The sequence below is a fragment of the Oryctolagus cuniculus genome, chromosome 1 (assembly GCF_051225735.1).
Source record: "Oryctolagus cuniculus isolate XC-2025 breed Fujian yellow rabbit chromosome 1, ASM5122573v1, whole genome shotgun sequence".
Taxonomy (NCBI): domain Eukaryota; kingdom Metazoa; phylum Chordata; class Mammalia; order Lagomorpha; family Leporidae; genus Oryctolagus; species Oryctolagus cuniculus.
Window position 1 is genome coordinate 90607090 of NC_142867.1, and position 21248 is coordinate 90628337.

A 21248-nucleotide genomic window follows, 5' to 3' on the forward strand; every position below is an offset into this window, starting at 1 on the left:
ATGATTATATCAGAGATGCACTTAAAATTTTATAGTGATAATGGTATTAAATTAATGTTAAGCAATAAAAATAGGTAATTTCTGTTTTAGTGTGAGAGGAAAATTAAGTTTAGGTGATATCTAGAATGAATGTGCTCACAAATTATCTGTACTGAAAGAATAAAACCTGGAATTAATAAAAGATAATACTTTTGGTGGAAAATTTAAGGTCTTGATAAGTAGAAAAAAATGACACATTGAAAGTGTGGTAGACTTAAAGGGAGACTTAGACCCCAATACAATAGTACTGGGGGACTTCAATACTCCACTCTCAGAAATAGACAGATCAACAGGATAGAAGATCAACAAGGAGACAGTAGATTTAAATGACACTATAGCCCAAATGGATCTAACAGATATCTAGACAACTTTTCATCCTACACAGAAAGCATTTACATTCTTCTCAGCAGTACATGGAACCTTCTCTAGGATTGACCACATACTAGGCCATAAAGCAAGTCTCAGCAAATTCAAAAGAATTAGAATCATACCATGCAGCTTCTCAGACCATAAAGGAATGAAGTTGGAAATTAGCAACTCAGGAATCCCTACAGCATATGCAAACACATGGAGATTGAACAACATGCTCCTGAATGAACAATGGGCCATAGAAGAAATTAAAAGAGAAATCAAAAACTTTCTGGAAGTAAATGAGGATAACAGCACAACATACCAAAACTTATGGGATACAGCAAAAGCAGTGTCTAGTTCTGTAGACACTCCCACAGTCTGCCTAACATCCAATAAGCAGTATTCTAACTTCAAATCAACTATATTTCTTTATTTCCACAAATTATAATTTTCACATATGAAGGAAGATACATTTTCCTGTGTCTGGCTTATTTCACTAAACATATGTTCTAAGCTTCCATCCATTTTGTTACAAATATTAGGATTTCATTCCTTTTTATGGCTGAATATTATTTCTTTTCAAAACATTTTCATTTTATTTGAAAGGTAGAGCAATAAGAGAGACAGAGAGAGATGAACAGAGACAGATCTCTTCTATTCACTGTTTCATGCACCAAATACCTGCAGTAGCATGGACTGGGACAGTTTGAAACTAGGAACTTGGAATTCAATCCAGGTCTCTCATGTGCTTCCTAGGGTGCACATTAGATGGAATCTGACTTCGGTGATTTGCCAGGACATGAACACAGACACTCCAAAATGGGATGTGGATGTCTTAAGCATCATCTTAACCACTACACCAAATACTTACTTCATTTTGTGATGGAATAGCATTTCACTGTGTGTGTGCATGTGTATGTGTGTGTGCTTGAATGCGTGTGTATTTCTTTATGCATTTATCCATCGGTACACATAAGGAACATAGGAAAGCAGATCTATCTGTCTGTACTCAAATATGGAATTGTATGAGTGGATCTACTTCTAGTTTTTGAAGACCCTTCATGTCGTTCACCACAAAAGCTGTACCAATTTGTATTTTTACCAGTCACGTGTAGGGCTTCCCTTTTTCCCACATCCTCAATAGCATTTGTTAGGTGGTTGTTGTATTGTCTTTTGGAAAATAGTTGTCCTAGTTAGAGTAATATAATTTCTCCATCTGTTTTTGATTTGCATTTCCTTAATGGTCAATGATATTGACCACTTTTTCATTTACTAATTGATCATTTGTATTTCTTCTAAAGAGAAATTCACATCCAAGTCCTTTTTCTTTTTAAATATGATTGTTTGGGGCTTTTTGCTGTTGAGTTTTGGGTTCCTTATATATTCTAACTAATCATGTTTTAAGTTTATACTGATGACTAGACACTTTATTAAATGAATGTTTAAGATTATTTAATTAAACTACAGAAGTGCATATTAGTCCTTTAATATTAGGGTTTTTATTGACAGACTGAAGATAAAACGTGTTAAGAGATCCAAGAAATTGTAATTTTATTCAAAAAATCTTCATAAAAATTAAGTAACAGCTATTACATTAATTGATTTTTATTATATTCCACCAATTGTACTTAACAATATGCATGTGAATTGGAAACACTATACAAAGAGCTCAGTGTGTTTAGACTCCTGACACATGTTACTCATGTCAGATGTTAAAAAGGCAGTAACAAGTGGGATCAACTGAGTATTTGATCCAAGTTATACTATCTTGGACTATTTATACTCTTCATATCCTATATCATAAATTATGAATGAAATGAGACAGGGGAAAAGGATATGTCCTTTGTTGCTTATTCAGACATAATGCTATTCATTTTCAGCAATTAGGTAATGAATAAAGTTTCAGAATTATCTATCATACCTAATGATGAATTAATCTTTCAGTTGCTCAGGTCAAAATTACTGGAAGCACTTTATTCTTCTTTGAAAATCATCCATCTGAAACTGCTCTATTTTTGAAATATAATCGATAACCAAATCATCTCACATACCTTCCATTCTACCACACAAGCCTCCATGAGGAAAATCTCTTGGTTTGATGATTAAAATATTTGCTAAATTATCCTCATTACCACCCTTGCCCTTTCCTCTTTTAATTCCAACATGGTACTTCGGTGCTCAAAAGCCTCCAAAGCTTCCCATTTTACTCTGGGTACTGCTATGACTTGTGGATTTCTTAACATGTCTACAACACCTTTATTAGTTTTCTGTTGTTGTTTAAATTTAGCGTGCTTAAAATGATATGCATTTATTGTCTCACAATTCCTATGGGTCATGTGTTTAGACACAGGTTATTTGGATTCTTGCTTCAGGATCTCAACAGGGTGTAACCCTTGTGCTGAGTGAGGCTATATATCTCAGCAGATATTTGACTGAAGAAATATCTCAGTTTCTCAAGTTGTTGGCAATATTCATATCTGGCTCATTGTTGGTTATCAGACCAGAGTTTCTGTTTTCTGATGCTAGGAAGTAGGTCACTCTTTGCTCCTGGAGGGCACCTGTGGTTCTTTGATGTATGGCCTTCCCCATTGACCCTTCAAGAGCTCAGACTTCATTTATTCAAAGCCAACAATTAAGATGGAAGATCTCCAATGCTTGCTAGTATAATTAGTATTTTCATTGACTATGTCACCACTTGATATTTTATTTATCTTAAATTCATTTGTTATTGATCTTAAATTTATTTTTTATCTTAAATTAATTGTTATAAAATTATTTATGTTATTTATCTTAAATTTATTGTTATAAAAAAGTCTTACTGTTGTACTCAATACATAAAGAATAGTGCCAGCTGTGAATTTATTGAAAAACTTGTTGATAAATACCTGTGTAAGGATTACTGGGTTGTTCCTCTTTTCTTTTTTTTTTTTCCTTTTTTTTTTCCTGGTTATAGGCATAATTTTTTTAACTTTTATTTAATGAATATAAATTTCCAAAGTACAGCTTATGGATTACAATGGCTTCCCCCCCCATAATGTCCCTCCCACCCGCAACCCTCCCCTTTCCCACTCCCTCTCCCCTTCCATTCACATCAAGATTCATTTTTGATTCTCTTTATATACAGAAGATCAGTTTAGCATACATTAAGTAAAGATTTCAACAGTTTGCTCCCACACAGAAACATAAAGTGAACAATACTGTTTGAGTACAAGTTGTAGCATTAAATCTCAATGTACAGCACACTAAGGACAAAGATCCTACATGAGGAGTAAGTGCACAGTGACTCTTGTTGTTGACTTAACAAATTGATACTCTTGTTTATGGCATCAGTAATTACCCTAGGCTCTTGTCATGAGCTGCCAAGGCTATGGAAGCCCCCTGAGTTCACTGACTCTGATCATATTTAGACAAGGCCATGGTCAAAGTGGAAGTTCTCTCCTCCCTTCAGAGAAAGGTACCTCCTTCTTTGATGACCTGTTCTTTCCACTGGGATCTCACTCGCGGAGATCTTTCATTTAGGTTTTATTTTTTCCCCAGAGTGTCTTGGCTTTCCATGCCTGAAATACTCTCGTGGGCATTTCAGCCAGATCCACATGCCTTAAGGGCTGATTATGAGGCCAGAGTGCTGTTTAGGACATCTGCCATTCTATGAGTCTGCTGTGTATCTCACTTCCCATGTTGGATCGTTCTCTCCCTTTTTTATTCTATCACTAGCACATATGGTTTTCCACATAAATATATTAAAAATCTTCACTGGAATTTTGCTTATACTTGTCTATTATTCACAGTTCATCCATCACTGATTTCAATCTGCTAGGCAGAGTACAAAGAAATCACAAGGAAGTATAGACTATTCTTAACTTTTTCACATTGATACAAAGCAAAAGTTATTATCATAGAACATGCCTCAAAAGTGATATTGTTTATATTTTTGTATATTAGCTTGAATATCCTCAAGTACAGTTTGCATATCTTGTTCCATCTAAGAGTTTATTGTGGGTAGACAAAGAAAATGTGATACACAGATACACACACACACACACACACACACAAAGGAATATCATTCAGTCTTAATGGAGAGTGGGGAAATATTGTTACTAAAAACGTGGATAGATCAAGATGTCATGTTGCTAACTAAATTAAGCAGCCCTAAAATGATCATATCAGTTGATTTCACTTATATATGGAATCCAAAAACAGAAACAAACAAAAGGGTTGAATTAATAGACATAGAGTAGAGTGATTGCCTCTAGAGGCTTGATCAGTGGTGAAAGGCATAAGGGAGTAGGAAATTACTGGTCAAAATTTCAGCTAGAGAGGAGTAATAAACTTCCAGATCTATTGTATAGCAAGGTGACAATAATAATGTATATATCCAAACAATTAAGGGAGTAAATTTTAAATGTATCACTACAAGAATGCCAAGTAAGTAAAGTGATAGCTATGTAATTAGCGTGGTTAAATCATTCCACAATGTATACACATATTACAGCAACACAATGTACTCCATAAATGTACTAGAATTATAATTTATCAATTTTAATAATATAAATCTAAAATGTTTGAAGTGAAACATTTTTGCATTTATAATTGTGTTTCTTTCATTTTCATGGAAACTATGTAGTTCCTTTGAAAACAACATCACATATATATTCAAATATGCACATTCAAACAAAAATAAAATTTGAGATTCCAAAGGTAAGGAACATTACACTAATGAGGCCAAGAGATTTAATATGTTTCTTAGAGAAAAAAATCCTAAAGAAATAATGAGAATAAAGATTATGAATACAAAGAAATTAAATCAAGCTGTAAATGTATTATGAGTAAGGTGCTACAATAAGCTGTCAAAATATATTTTCTCGTGAAAATTAAGATCTATATCTTTATTGAAGTAATCTGTACAAAGGGAAACTATATTACTAGAAACATGATTATGAATTTGATTTTATTATAGGTTAAATGGAGCTAGCTTGTGTTATGGTGAAAGAGTCTGAAGGCTAGATTTTTCTTAAGATAATCAAGAAAGGGAGAAAGCAATTTACATTATAATAATTATAGCACAATTTTGTTATAATAGGGTTACTGTAGTAAGCAACAAGACTCCTGGTATTCTGTGTAATTTAGGAGACTTCTATAAGAAAAGACTCTTCTGAGTAGCCAATAAACTATTTAAATCTAGTCTGTGTAGTAAAGAAAATACACACTCAATATAAACAGTCTTCACATCAAGAAAAAGTACTATCATATACTGAAACAGGATTTTAAATTGCTTCAAAATTTTGAGGAGTGATTAGGAAATACCTATCCAAATCTTCTACACACACAAATTTACCTAAGAAGTTCTCCGTTATTAATATTTTCCACAGAGAAACTCAATAAAGAATGAAAAGTGGTGATAGAAAAGGTGATAAATTACAATCTGACAGGAAGGTTCTTAATCTTTTTGTGTCTCAGATTCCCCATCTATAATATCAAATATCAAATTTAATGTATCATAAAATTAAGATAATAATATCTCAAGGAGTATTTTTAAGATTAAATAAGTTATATGTATTATATTTAGAATACTGTAATATCACAAGCAGCTAATAGGAATCAGCTATTATCATCACTGTCACCATCATCATAGTTTTTATCGTATCATTTTCACACAGGCATTTATATTAAAGCAATCTTTCTCTAGACACATATTTACCTGAGAACATCAATAATGTTTCTCCATAGCACTGAAATGAAAGGAAATGGAATATTTTTAGTGTTCACTTTGATTTTTTGATAGTTTGGAAAATGATGTGTGGATTTATGTATGCATAATCATCGGTTTAACATTTAAAGTATTAAATGGTACACATATTTTGAAACACAATTTAAGTCAAGGAATTAAATTATTCTTGGACTTCACTTAGCATGTGGCTAGTCTCCTGGTGTTGCTACTGCAAATTCCATAAACTATGACTCTTAAGCTACAGAAATTGTCTCTTTTCTGAAGGCTAAATTCAGAAGATGTATCACAATGGAGTAGAATCCACCCTAATTGTGGCATTTTAACTTAATTAGCGTTATAAAGATTTTATCTCCAAATATTATCCTATTCTGAGTATTAAAGAAAAAAATACTACACTGAGTTCAGTGTTAACAAACTTTAAATGAGCAAGAAAGAAGTTTCTAGAAAGGGTAGCATTCCTAAGGATGATACAGAATGTCCCACCCAACACGTGTGCAGATTATATTTACAGACAGAGTAAAGGTAGTGATATATAGAAATAACCTGATTGGAAAATCACCATTTGTCTTATACCACCATGTTTTGGTAACTTTCAGCCTACCATTAGCTGGAGTTTCAGCTATTATGATTGGCTAAGATTCAGTTGCTTGGTCACAATGGTATACTCTTAGTTTACCTTACAATCTTTTTACATCTCGTGTTAGTTCACTACAGATAGAACACAAGGAGTCTTCTGGAGATGCTACCGCATCCATGCAAAGTAGTGCCACCTACATAGCACTACACCTACATATTGAGAGGCCATTTCCCATTCTGTCAGAACAGTTACTTTAGGACAGAAGGTGGCAATATAAAACCCACACAAAACTCCCTGATACTGATTCATTGTCCCATTTCATTTTCTGTGCATAGAATTACTTGATAAGAGGTCATACTGCCATACCAGTGGATAAGTGAATATTTAAGTCTCTGGATGGTAGTTTTATCAAAAACATATTTATGTAAAGAAGGCAAATCTAAACCTGGTGTTGTCTAGGGAGAACAAATTATTGACTGGCCCATGATAGAAGCAGTCTATTGTAATCGATATGCCACAAGGTAGTTAGATGACTACTCCAGGTACTAGGGCCGTATGTAGGACTCATTATTTGTTTCTGTTGCTGTCATATTGGATATTTAATAGGAACTGTAGCCAGATAAACCTTCATGAGAAATAACCATCTTGATGAGCTCATACATAACTTCCACCACATCACCATGGCCACTTTGTTCATGAGCAACTTGGATGGTGACAAGGATTGCCAAAGATTGATGTCCCCAGATTGTATATTCTTATGCATTTAAATTTTAACATTATTCTTTACTGAGATTGCCTTTATGGGAAAAATGTCACAGGTTGCAAATATCTTCACACATTTTTACCCATTCAGAGAGGTCTGTCCCTCAAATTTCCTTGTCACCAATTTTTCAATCCCATTCTTTCCTAGTTTATGATATCCTGTAATAGCCCATGAATCATTATAATTTCATGTCCATTTTTCCTTCCAGGAAAAGCACACAGCTAGTCACACTGCTGAAATTCTGCCTGTTGTTAGTTTTTCCCTCACCACTGTCCTTCAAGTATGCCCTAACTATGCACAACAGTCTACTTCTGGTGGTGATGGCAAATTACACAAAGCTGTTTGTATGCCATACCCTAGTCATCTCCTCCTCTCTAACTGATTAATGAAAACTCCCCATGAAACCATAGATGCAGAGAAAGAGAGAGAGAGAGAAAGGGAGAAGAAGAGAGAGAGAGCGCGCCAATATAATAGAAGTAGGAATCATAAGTATTTGGAACACTTTTTAATGCAACTTACTGTGGCTTCATTGTTTGCTTGGGCCTGATCATTTATATAACACAACAATTTGATGCTTGAGCATTACTGTATCTGTCCAGTTTTATGGCTTAGTGGGTCAGATAAACCAACTCTTTGTGATGGCCTGCTGACATGACCGGTGTCTGATCTCTAATTTCTGCTTTCAAGATATCACCTTAAATACTGTGTCATCACATGGCAGATGAGGTAGGTCAAAGAGATCAAACTTACTTCCTTGGGCCCCTTTTTAAGGGTGTTAATTCCCTCCATGAGAGTAGAGCTTTGGTTTCTTAATCACCTCCTAAAAGCTATACCTCTTAATACTATTGCACTGGAGGTTAAGTTTTAACATACATTTGGGAGATGAGGCAAGCATGCAAATCGTAGAACCCCCTGGGGAAAAACAGTAAACGTGTATTATTGGTCTTGATATCTGAAATAAAACTATTTGTGGTAAACCTGATTCATTAAGAAGGTACTTTTCATATCACTAGATGCCAGGGCACATGTTAATTTTTTCAAGCAATGAAGCCACATATGGAAAGAACGATTCCAATGGCATTTGTCAACTGGGTAAACTTAGAATAATCTGCTGCCATTCTCTAAGATTTGTCTACCTTCTGCACAGGACAACTAAGTTTGCTGAATTGGGGTGTCCGTGGGAATCCCCATCTCTGTAACTTTAAAGTCCTTCATTGTAATGCTAATACTAAAGTCTCTTCAGAAATATGGTATTACTTTTGGTTTTCTATTTTTCTCATAAATCATAGTCCTGAAGGACCCCAAAAGCGGTGCCCTTTTGTGACGACCCCAGAAACACAGACTCCAGACCAGGCGATGCAAAAAGCAAGAGGCAGTTTTATTTCATTTGCGCAAATGGGCTCTCTGCTGGCTGCCGCAAGCCGCGAGAAAGAGAGGAGCCCTGAGCAGTTATCTCACACAGCTTTTAAGGGGCAAAACCACAAAATTAACATACCATAGGGTGGCGTGAGTTCATTGGGCAACTACAAGGGGAGGGGGTCATTGAGGAGGAGAAACGGGTGGCTACATGCCCTACGTGCCTTGCGGTTTCTTTGTTAAGCTTGGACAAGGGGAGGGGGTCGTTGAGCGGTGAAGAAGTATAGTCAGTGGAAAAGTACTGGGTCGAAGTTCCTGTTTTTCTATCTTATCAAGGCCACCTTTAGGGCGGCTCTCAGCGGTTCTCGGCCACTCCTTTCAGTCCTAGTGGCTTTCACTTTTCCTTTTCCACCATAATAGCCCTCACTCCACAGATAAAGGAAGCAATATGTGAATTGTACCAGTTGCTGAGTTATTTTGAGTTATATTTTGAGTTATTCATTAATGAATTGGTGAAATATACAGAATATGTACTTAGATTGCTATAAGATTGAGTTAAGGCAAAGCAAACAGGCAGAGTTAAGGTCCACATACATTTATATATTTCATTATCTATGATCACAGAATATACCTACTTTATCCACTTGCATCTCATTTTAATAATGCCTCAAATTCTATTAACTGCACTTTCTTAAAGAATGTCTTTCTTGTGAAACTGAAAGGGCCACCTGCAGAAAATCCACCAAAACCTGGAGAAAATTCATAGAAATGTTAAAATTGTTTTGAGAATTTTTAAGACTTAAAAAAATACCTCTAACCTGCCTCAAAAACTTTCATGACTATAAGTTACTTCTATGGTATAAAAAATTGTGATTCAAAATAACCTTTTCAATTTCATGAATTTATTGAAATTAAGGAAAAGGCAATATAAAAGACAAAAATCTGGCAGGCAACACCTGTGAGAAACTTGACTTCATTAGTAACTTTGCAAAAATGATGGAATGGTTTAAACATAACACTTTAAAAGAGGGATAAAATCAAATGGTGTTTTACTTCTCTTAGAATCTGCTAAAGTTGTGGTCAAAAGCAAATATGGATGGACATACGTGACTTCAAAGATGTGACAAACTTGGTTTAGCTCCCCCACTCAGCAAATGCTCACTGAGAATCTAGAGTATAAGGAAGAATTTATATAGCAATTCTTATCTAATGGAAGAATTCTTTTTTTTTTTTTTTTGAGGTTTATTTATTTATGTGAAAGAGTTACGGAGAGGGAGAGAGAGATTGAAAGAGAGAGATCTAGCCAGCGCCGCGGCTCACTAGGCTAATCCTCCACCTTGCGGCGCACCGGGTTCTAGTCCCGGTCGGGGCACCAGATTCTGTCCCGGTTGTCCCTCTTCCAGGCCAGATCTCTGCTGTGGCCAGGGAGTGCAGTGGAGGATGGCCCAAGTGCTTGGGCCCTGCACCCCATGGGAGACCAGGAGAAGCACCTGGCTCCTGCCATCGGATCAGGGCGGTGCGTCGGCTGCAGTGCGCCGGCCGCAGCGGCCATTGGAGGGTGAACCAACGGCAAAAGTAAGACCTTTCTCTCTGTCTCTCTCTCTCTCACTGTCCACTCTGCCTGTCAAAAAAAAAAAAAAAAAGAGAGAGAGAGAGAGAGATCTTGCATCTGATGGTTCACTCTACAGGTGCCTACAATGACCAGGGCTGGGACAGGCCAAAGTGAGGAGCTTCTTCTGAGTTTCCTAGGTAGATGGTAGGGACCCAAATGCTTGGACCATCTTCCCTGATTCTCCCAGGCCATTTACAGGGAGCTACATCTGAGGTCGAGCAGCCAGGACTTGAACTGCATGCATGCAGCATGCTGGCATCTCGAGCAGTGGTTTTATCTGCTGTGCCAAAATATTGGCCCTGAAAGAATTCTCTTATGAGCATCTCTGCATGCTTAGTGATTTAGTGAAGAATGGGGAAATATTACTGTGACTTAGAGTTACAAGAAGGAAGAGAAGAAGCTGGATGATGAGAATTTGGAAGAGGAAGAGTAGGAGAAGGACACATTGGGGGAGAAGGAGAGTGATGAGGAAGACAGAAAGGAGAAACTCTGGAGTCAGGGCCCCACGATTGTCCTACAGATGACTCTGACACATGCTCAAGTTTGAGAGCAATTGATCTCGATTAAAGAGAAAACCAGACAGTGATGTCAGCAAATTTAGATGATTTCCTCTATATTGATAAGAAAGTGCTCAATTGATGATTGTCTGAAAGAAACAGAAAATAGAAACTATGTAGTTCATGTTTATCAAAAACATTCTTGATTTTTAAAGATAAAAACTAAGAGAATATCCATATGTTTAGTAACAGATAAAAGAGAATTATAATAAATGGTCACACAGAAAGAGAAGGAACAGAACAGGAATGAACAAGCATTAATTGCATGGTGTCTGCCAGATAGTCACATGGGTTATCTCCTCTGACCTCCACAATCCTCTTGTTCATGGATGAGAACAATTACACTGGTCACCCAGTAGTATGGTGACTCTATACTCGTAGCATAAGAAATATTTGGGCCTTTTTGCTCTCTGGGCACCACCATCATGGTTGGCAAGAACAAATCCCTGAAAAAAGGCAGTAAAATATTCTAAAGAAGGTTGCTGGTAGGAACACATGAACAAGGTGCTGGCACTGTGGTGCAGTGGGTTAATGCCCTGGCCTGAAATGGGCGCCAGTTCGAGACCTGGCTGCTCCACTTCTGATCCAGCTCTCTGCTATGGCCTGGACAAATAGTAGAAGATGGCCCAAGTCCTGGGACCCCTGCACCCACGTGGGAGACCCGGAAGAAGCTCCTGGCTCCTGGCTCCTGGCTCCTGGCTCCTGGCTTCGGTTCGGCACAGCTCCGGCCATTGCGGCCAACTGGGGAGTGAACCATCAAATGAAAGACCTCTCTCTCTCTCTCCCTCTCCTCTCTCTCTGTGTAACTCTTTCAAATAAATAAATAAATCTTAAAAAATAATTAAAATGAATTGTGTGAGGACCAACAGTTGTCTGCCAACGATAAGGTGCAGGTAAGCCTTTGAAACAAGTGGGGTTTGATGATTGAATGTTTTGGCTATGCATCTGTGTCTCCCATTCCCACTCAGTGTGTTGAATTCCCTATTCGCTGCTTGTAGAATATCTTTCTTCAAAACTTGAAAAGTGTAACTCATATAGTTTATATATTACAGTTGTTTTCAATGGACAAGGACATGTTTCCTATTATTGAGATCAGAAATCCCAGGGAAGGACTCATTGGCCTTATTTTTCAAGGATTTACCTCTGACTAAGCTTCTTCACATGGAGGTCAAGGGATAGGATCAGTTTGTAAAAATGTGCCAACTCCTTCGAGAGCGTGGCCAGAGAGCCAGTTCCCACAAGAAAGGATTGATGCTGGACAGTGGGTCTTATAGGTCAAGACTATACTACTGAACATATGCTATACAGACTTGATGTGCTGAATGGGACTTCTTCCTCCTTCACTCCACTTTGTTAAGTAAATTGAGAAAAAAACTAAAAATAAAGATTTTAATTTTAGATGTAATATCATAGAAAGTGTAAATAGGGAGTAAACTTAATGCAAAAATCTGAATCATTATAATGCCTCAGGATAAGGAAGATAATTAAAATTAATTCATACTAATACACACATGTGTACACATGCCCTGCAGATATTAATATTTTCACATTTTCCATCAGTTAGTCTGAAGTATTCTACTTTCTGGCACATGAAATAGCTTGTTAAACAATTTCGCATGCCTGCTTGAATGCTTAATTATCAAAACAGATATTTTAAAAGCTCATTTTTGGTTTATTCTCTCAGTGGAAAGCAATCATTCAAATTGCTTTTGCTATAAGAAACTAATGAAATGTTATTTCCACTACAATGAAAATAACCAGTGTCTTTCAAAGGCATATATATTTTTGTAATGGAAAGAATACTGTCACATTTTACTGTGATGCCTTAAATTTCTCATGTAAAGTTTTAATATGTGTAAAATTTGAAAAAGAGAACTCTTCTTTGAAACTAAAACTGTTTAGTTCATAGTATTCTAAGCAAAATCCATCATTTAAACCATTCCTAGACAGTGATTGACAATTCAAATTGCCTTTCATAAATCAAATCAAGAGCAAAATAGGAGTAAAACCAGAAATATGTTTTGCAAAATGAAGAATGTTTTCATTATAATATTCTTCCCTATGGCTCTTGAAAAAGAAAGCCAAGCATCTCAGAACTTTAATATAAGTATACAAATAATAAATGACATATAATAGCAGGTATACCCTATTCTATATAAATATTATATGCAATAAATTAATAATATAGCATTTTTATTCAATCATGAATTAAACAATTCTCTATGGATAAAATTTTATGTCTGTATATAGTTTTGTTCATCTCAGAAGTTGGCCAAGTGACTAAGCATTTTGATGATTATGCATATTATGGTTTGATTTATGGAGTAAATTTTTGTTCAGAACACTGTTATGCTTCTTGTTAACAAGGTGTAACTTGAACTGCATCTTACTTAAAGTAGCCTCAGAACCTCAGCCATGTCACCTTCAATTCAGTTCAGGAGAAAAAAACACCTGGAATCTGTAGATTTATGTAACAAGATCCAACGGACAACCCATAGGTTTCTTTTAAATAAATTTTCTTCTTTCAGTTTCTTTATGTTAATGTAATATCAATGCAAACAGAAGAGTTTCAGTGTAGTTCATAGATACAATTCTGACTATAATGATGTTTCCTTCCTCCTCCTATCCTTCCCCTTCCTCCTACTTTCTTTTACTCTACTTTTCCTTCTTATGTTTTTCTTTCCTTTTATTTTAGTCGTTGAGATAGTATATTTTTAACTAACATTACTACCCAGGGCTCAGTTCTCCACTAAATAAAGATATTGGGAAGTTTAAAAAGTAAAAAAGATCAAAGTTAAGCAACAATAAAGGCAAGGGCTATAAACAATAATCAAATGGAAAGATGATCATTCCACCCATATACAGCAAACTTTAAAATAATCACAGATCATTGGGACTATAATAATATAACAGGCTTAAGCCATGGTTTGACAAATATGTAGAAATAGTGACAAAAATATATTTGCAGCAATTCTGATACACAAAGACATTTCATTCCTTTTTTGTTTCTGATTTTGATTTTTTCTTTTTAATTTCAGTTCTCACACTTAAGGCAGAATATTCAGTATTTTTTCTTCACTCGATATGATGTCCTCTAGTTGCATACATTTTGATGCAAGTAGAATTTCATTCTTTTTTACAGCTGAATATTTTCTCTGTCGATTCATCTAATGATTAACAACGCCTGGGTTGATGCCATACTTTGTTCATTGTGAACAGCACCGCTAGAACATAATGGTGCAGGTATCTTTTCGATAACACGTGTTCATGTCTTTTGGGAATAAACCCAGTAGTGAGATTGCTGGATCATCTGGCAAATCTATTTCCTGTTTTTAAAGAAATATCCACACTGTTTTCCACAGGGGCTGTACTAATTTACATTCCTATCAACAGTGGTATTCCTTTTTTTTTTTTTACTTTTATTTAATGAATATAAATTTCCAAACTACAGCTTATGGATTACAATGGCTTACCCCCCATAACTTCCCTCCCACCCGCAACCCTTCCCTCTCCCCTTCCATTCACATCAAGATTCATTTTCTATTCTCTTTATATACAGAAGATCAGTTTAGCATACATTAAGTAAAGATTTCAACAGTTTGCTCCCACACAGAAACATACAGTGAAAAATAATGTTTGAGTACTAGTTATAGCATTAAATCTCAATGTATAGCACACTAAGGACAGAGCTCCTACATGAGGAGTAAGTGCACAGTGACTCCTGTTGTTGACTTAACAAATTGATACTCTTGTTTATGGCATCAGTAATCACCCTATGCTCCAGTCATGAGTTTCCAAGGCTATGGAAGCCCCCTGAGTTCACTGACTCTGATCATATTTAGACAAGGCCATGGTCATAGTGGAAGTTCTTTCCTCCCTTCAGAGAAAGGTACCTCCTTCTTTCATGACCCGTTCTTTCCACTGGGATCTCACTCATGGAGATCTTTCATTTAGGTTTTTTTTTTTTTTTTCCAGAGTGTCTTGGCTTTCCATGCCTGAAATACTCTCATGGGCTTTTCAGCCAGATCCGCATGCCTTAAGGGCTGATTATGAGGCCAGAGTACTGTTTAGGACATCTGCCATTCTATGGCTGTGGTATTCCTTAGAACAGTTTTAGATTTACACAACATTGCAATGGCTGTACAATCATCCTACCGAGTATACCCCATTCTCTGGTTTCCCCAATTAACATTTTACCTTTGTACAGTGAAATTGTTACTATGAATGAATCAATTTGACACATTCTCATTAAGCAAAGGCCCTGTTTTATTCAGATAATCTTTTTCTGCCCTAGGATCCCTTCTAGAATTCTGAATTTAATTTACTTGTGGTGTTTCCTTAGGATTTTTTTTTTTTTGACAGGCAGAGTGGACAGTGAGAAAGAGAGACAGAGAGAAAGGTCTTCCTTTTGCCGCTGGTTCACCCTCCAATGGCCGCCGTGGCCTGCGCACCACACTGATCCGAAGCCAGGAGCCAGGTGCTTCTCCTAGTCTCCCATGCGGGTGCAGGGCCCAAGGACCTGGGCCATCCTCCATTGCACTCCTGGGCCACAGCAGAGAGCTGGCCTGGAAGAGGGACAACCGGGACAGAAGCCGGTGTCCCGACCGGGACTAGAACCCGGTATGCATCAAGGCGGAGGATTAGCCTAGTGAGCCACGGCGCCGGCCCTCCTTAGGCTCTTCTTTTCTGTGATGGTTTCCCAGACTTCCCTTGGTTTTGATGGCTTTGGCAATTTTGAAAAGTTCTGTACTGTGCTAATCAGTTACTTCATAGGACATCCCTGAAATGGAGTTTATGTTATGTTGTTTTCCTGATTGTACAGGTATTACATGTTTTGATGAAGAATACCACAGAATTACACTGCCATCTCCATTGCATCATATCAAGAACACATACATACTATCTACAAGACACATGAAGTTCATGTTGACGTGGATCTGAGGTAACGCTCATCACATTTCTCCACTGCAAAGCTATGGTCTCCCCTGTTTCCATGCTGCTCTCTTCCAAAGCATTCACTATCTCCAGTTTATGCACTTAAGCAGTAGGAAGTTATGCTCCCTTTCCTTGTGGGTATATACATACTTTATTCTTCTCCACTGAAGATTTATCTCTTTCCCCAATTTATTTATTAATTCCATCTTCTTTACATCACTATGGATTTGTGGATGTTATTTTATTCCTTGGGCTATAATTACACATTGTATTATATATTCTGTTGCTCAAATTTTTCCAGTCTGGCATTTGGAACTCTTTAGTAGGCTCCTGAACTCCTCTCATTACATTGTTTTCCTTAGTGCTTCCTTGTTTTTTGGATTGTGGGATATCCAAGGACCATATTGTATAGTGCTTGTCTCTTAATCACTAATGGGCTTTATCTCTTGCATTTTAAATAGGCATGACTAATTTTCTTACATTCCTATTAAGATGTTTCCCCTTTCCTATTTTGAATCTACTCTGCAGATCAAAGTAGAACCAACCAAACAAACAAAAAAACACCTTAATGGAAGAAATTTGAACAACGTGCATTTAATTAAATAGTTAATCAGGATTCTCTTCGTAGGCTACAATATCAACCACTACTCTTATAACAGAAGGTATAGAAACTCCAAATCTTCTAATTAAGCTTTTCTCTAGAAACTAGTTACTCTCTATAAAACCAACTGATAGAATATTCTATAAGTGATAACAATTACAGCTGGGTATCACTCTTCAAACATGGAAGCATTCCCTTGAGTTTACTCCCTTTGCCACGAATATATTCACCTGCCCATAGTTGGTGTACTTAGAGTCCCTGATCTGGAGAACCTCAGAGAGCATTCACTTTTAATTACCTCTGCTGTGAAGTTTTAGAAAACTGCCTTTGACATTATCCAACTGGCTTCTACCTCTTTCCTGATTATTAATCGTAATGGCACAAACTCTTTAAGATCTACTTTATAAGCCAATGCTGAGCAAAGCCTATACATTGTCTCGTGTAACTTTCTTAACAATAGTATGCAATAAATATATTTTGAAATCCTAGTTTAATAATACTTTTACAGGTACAAAACTAAGAAGTGGTAGAACAATCCTCAGTGATTATACTGTGTTGCCATTCATGGAGATCCAGATCAGAGATCTTGACCGGTTTTTAGGCAGTTGGATGGTTCAGTTGGTGAAAAAAAGAGTTTCATGGTGTTATATTGGAATGCTAGCAGCTATATTTTGGTGTAAAGAGATTTGTTGTTTTATTTATATGTTTACTGTATTAGCACAGAATGAAGGCACATCAAGGCATATTATTATTTCTGAAGAACTGCAATCCACACATATCTGTTTTCTCAGAGCTTCCATGGTGATTGCGAGAAGATAGGTCACAAGTTTGAATCAGGAAGATCTGGATTCAGATTTTGATTTTGTTATGTGCTAGTTCTTGGAACGTGAATGTATGATTGGATCCCTTCAGTCTTAGTCCCTCATCTGCAAAACAAAGGAGATAGGCTGGCGCCGCGGCTCACTAGGCTAATCCTCCGCTTAGCGGCCCCGGCACACCGGGTTCTAGTCCCGTTTGGGGCGCCGGATTCTGTCCCGGTTGCCCCTCTTCCAGGCCAGCTCTCTGCTGTGGCCAGGGAGTGCAGTGGAGGATGGTCCAGGTGCTTGGGCCCTGCACCCCATGGGAGACCAGGAAAAGCACCTGGCTCCTGGCTCCTGCCATCGGATCAGCGCGGTGCGCCGGCCGCAGCGCGCCGGCCGCGGCGACCATTGGAGGGTGAACCAACGGCAAAGTAAGACCTTTCTCTCTGTCTCTCTCTCTCTCACTGTCCACTCTGCCTGTCAAAAAAAAAAAAAAAAAAAAAAAACAAAAAAAAAAACAAAAAAAAAGGAGATATATCAATGTGGAAAGATTGTTAAGAAACAGGGGCCTGACTTTGTGGTACAGGAGGTTAATCCCCTGTGTGTGATATCGTCATCCCATATCACAGTGCTGGTTTGTGTCCTGGCTACGTGGCTTCTATGCAGCTGACAGCTAGTGTACTTGGGAAAGCAGGAGAAGATGGCCCAATACTTGGCTCCCTGACACCTTTTGCGAAACCGGAATGGAGGTCCATGCTCCTGACTTGGGCTGGCCCAGCCCTGGCAGTTGAGGCCGTCTGGCAATTGAACTGTCTGTCTGTCTGTGTCTCTCTCTCTCTCCCTTCCCCCAAATCTGTGTGTATATGTGCACATGCATACCTGCCTCTACCTGTCACTCTGTCTTCCAAATTTAAATAAATCTTTAAAAAAGAATCATATTAGGTAATTACACCCAAGTTCTAAAGCTGCGGTTGTATTATTATTTACTCTTAGACTAATGTGAGCCTGATATAATTGTTCATTTTTCTGACATCCTGTATGATATTTTCTAAATACAATTTTATCCACACCTCTTAATAATTTTTGAGAATAGTTACCAAATTTTTGCCACAGAACATTCTTTATTCAGTTATATAAATAACTTTCATTCCTGGAGACAGCAGGTCTAGGTCAATGTCCAGCCATACCATGGCTTCCTTCTCAAATCCTATGACTTATCTGTACCTCATTGGCTAAAGGGTTGTCCTTCTGAGTTGACACGTAAAAGACTTTATCAAGGGCCTCAGCTGCTACATCCTCCCATCAGGATTGATTTTTGGTTGCACAGGATTCCAGCCACAGGATTCCAGCCACAGGATAGATGTCATCATTGCCATGGGGGAAGCACTTCCCTTCTGATGGGAATAGAAGCTCAAGAGAGGATGCATATATGCCTACTTTTCTTTCTTTTCAATAGAGTGATTGTAGACCCTTCAGTCAGGAATCAGTTACCTCCTTTTTGCTTGACACCATTACACAATCATTTCTTTCATGTCTCCCATCTTCTCTCTGCATTATCATCTTCACGCTATGTTTTAACACATTTTCCAATTATATACAAAGGAAAATAATTTTTATCTCTCATTCTTGTTACTTTCCTTTCTCTGTTGTATCTCTTTCGTACCCACTTTTCAGAGGCTCCCCACAATTCCTTGTAAATTTGTCTTTCCTCATTCCTCTGTATTCAGGCTTGCTCATTGATTTCTTTTTCACTGAAAATTCTTGAAGAACTTTAGTTCTTGTTTTCATTTTCAGCTCTCCAGTATTTAACACTCTTGGCCATGTGTCTTTCTAGAAGAAAAAAAAAAGTTCTTTCCTATGCTGCTATTATTACTTGTCTTTCTGGTTCTATGTTTACCTTTCTAGAGGGCTGCACATCATTTCCCCAGCATGCAATGAGATTTTTCCCTTAAGAATCACGAAAGCTTTTAGAGGATAAAGAGACCTATCATTGCTATAAGCTATCACTAGCACTGCATCATTTTTGAGAAGAGTTATGATCCAGTTGATCTGAAGGAACTGTAAATCACAACTTAAAAAAAAATTTCTCTTCCATTTTTGCCCTGTGAGCTCATCTGTTCCTGAAGCACTGAATTTATTTGTTGTCTTGAAGCAAGAATCATTGCAACTAGGATTCCACAGTAGTAAAGTTCCAATCCATAGACTTTGCTAAAGGGTAGGGTAGGCAGATTGTATTTGCACTATAGGGGCAAATGCAAGCAAAGGCAATGTTTTAGGCTCTAAAAGGAGATATATCCCAGTTAAGTCAGCTTGGATTCAATGCAGAAAATATTATTAATGGGAAGGTAGAAAAAAGGGAGAGATTATAATAAAACAGGGAAGAGTATTAAAATTCAAGAGAGGTTTATGAAGATTAGAAAAGGAGTATCAATTGGAAAAATTAAAAGATCACATTTTATACAAAAAATATAACTTGCTATTTTTATCCAAAACAATTAAAGAAAAATGAATAGGTAATTAAAATCTTTGACTATTTTCTTTTTTCTTGTATATAATTTACTAATAATTAGGTTCTCAGAACAAATACATGTTAATCAGTATTACAAAAAATTAGACAAATTTTTAAAAATTAAAAATACATAAAATGTTCTTATTAGGCATAATTATCCTAGGTGCAAAATTTCTCCATTATAATACATACAGTGTTCCAGGATTTTCATTTATGCTCTCAGTTTAATCTTAAAACCAACTTCTCAAAAAGAGACTTATTCTCATATAATATAGTATGGTATACCCATTAAGGAACAAGAACCATTGTAGAAAATATTCTTCATTTCTCTATAATTTCTTAAGGTTTTTGAACTCTGAAAGTATATTTAGATAGTATTTATTGAAAAGTGCTTATTAGGAGATTTGAAAATTCTATTTCCCTTTCAAACCCTTTAGTTGTTTCTTTTTTTTAATGAATTTCAACTGTACCATATTATTTTCTAGGTTAAATTTTCCTATGAATACTTGCCATTCATAAATCCCAAGATGGAATTCAATGAGATGTGAATATTACACATTTATTGTCTCATTGTTTAACCAAGAATAATGTTTGCAAAATCAACCTGTGTTCCTATTAAATGTTTAAATGTTTTGAGTTAATTTAGTGTAGATATATCTGCCAGTTATACTGATAGCATGAACCAGGCTATAACAGATTTTTATAATGAGAACTAAATTTACAGAAATCCAGTATGCTTTTGATGCAGCAATTGATAAAAAACAAAAAATCCCATTTGACAAAAAAGAGGGATCTAAGCCTCAGTGGAAACTTTGATAAGTGCAACTAAAAGTTTTTGTTAGCTTTTTATTTTTTGATTTTAATTTTTTTTATTTTTGTGTTTGTTTTTTAATTTTTATTTAATGAATATAAATTTCCAAAGTACAGCTTATGGGTTACAATGGCTTCCCCGCCCCATAACTTCCCTCCCACCTGCAACCCTCCCCTTTCTTGATCCCTCTCCCCTTCCATTCACATCAAGATTCATTTTCAATTATCTTTATATACAGAAGATCAGTTTAGCATATATTAAGTAAAGATTTCAACAGTTTGCACCCACATAGAAACACAAAGTAAAAAATACTGTTTCAGTACTAGTTATAGTATTAAATCACAATGTACAGCACACTAAGGACAGAGATCCTACATGAGGAGTAAGTGCACAGTGACTCCTGTTGTTGACTTAACAAATTGACACTCTTGTTTATGGCCTCAGTAATCACCCTAGGCTCTTGTCATGAGCTGCCAAGGCTATGGAAGCCATTTGAGTTTGCCAACTCCAATCTTATTTAGACAAGGTCGTAGTCAAAGTGGACGTTCTCTCCTCCCTTCAGAGAAAGACACCTCCTTCTTTGATGACCCATTCTTTCCACTGGGATCT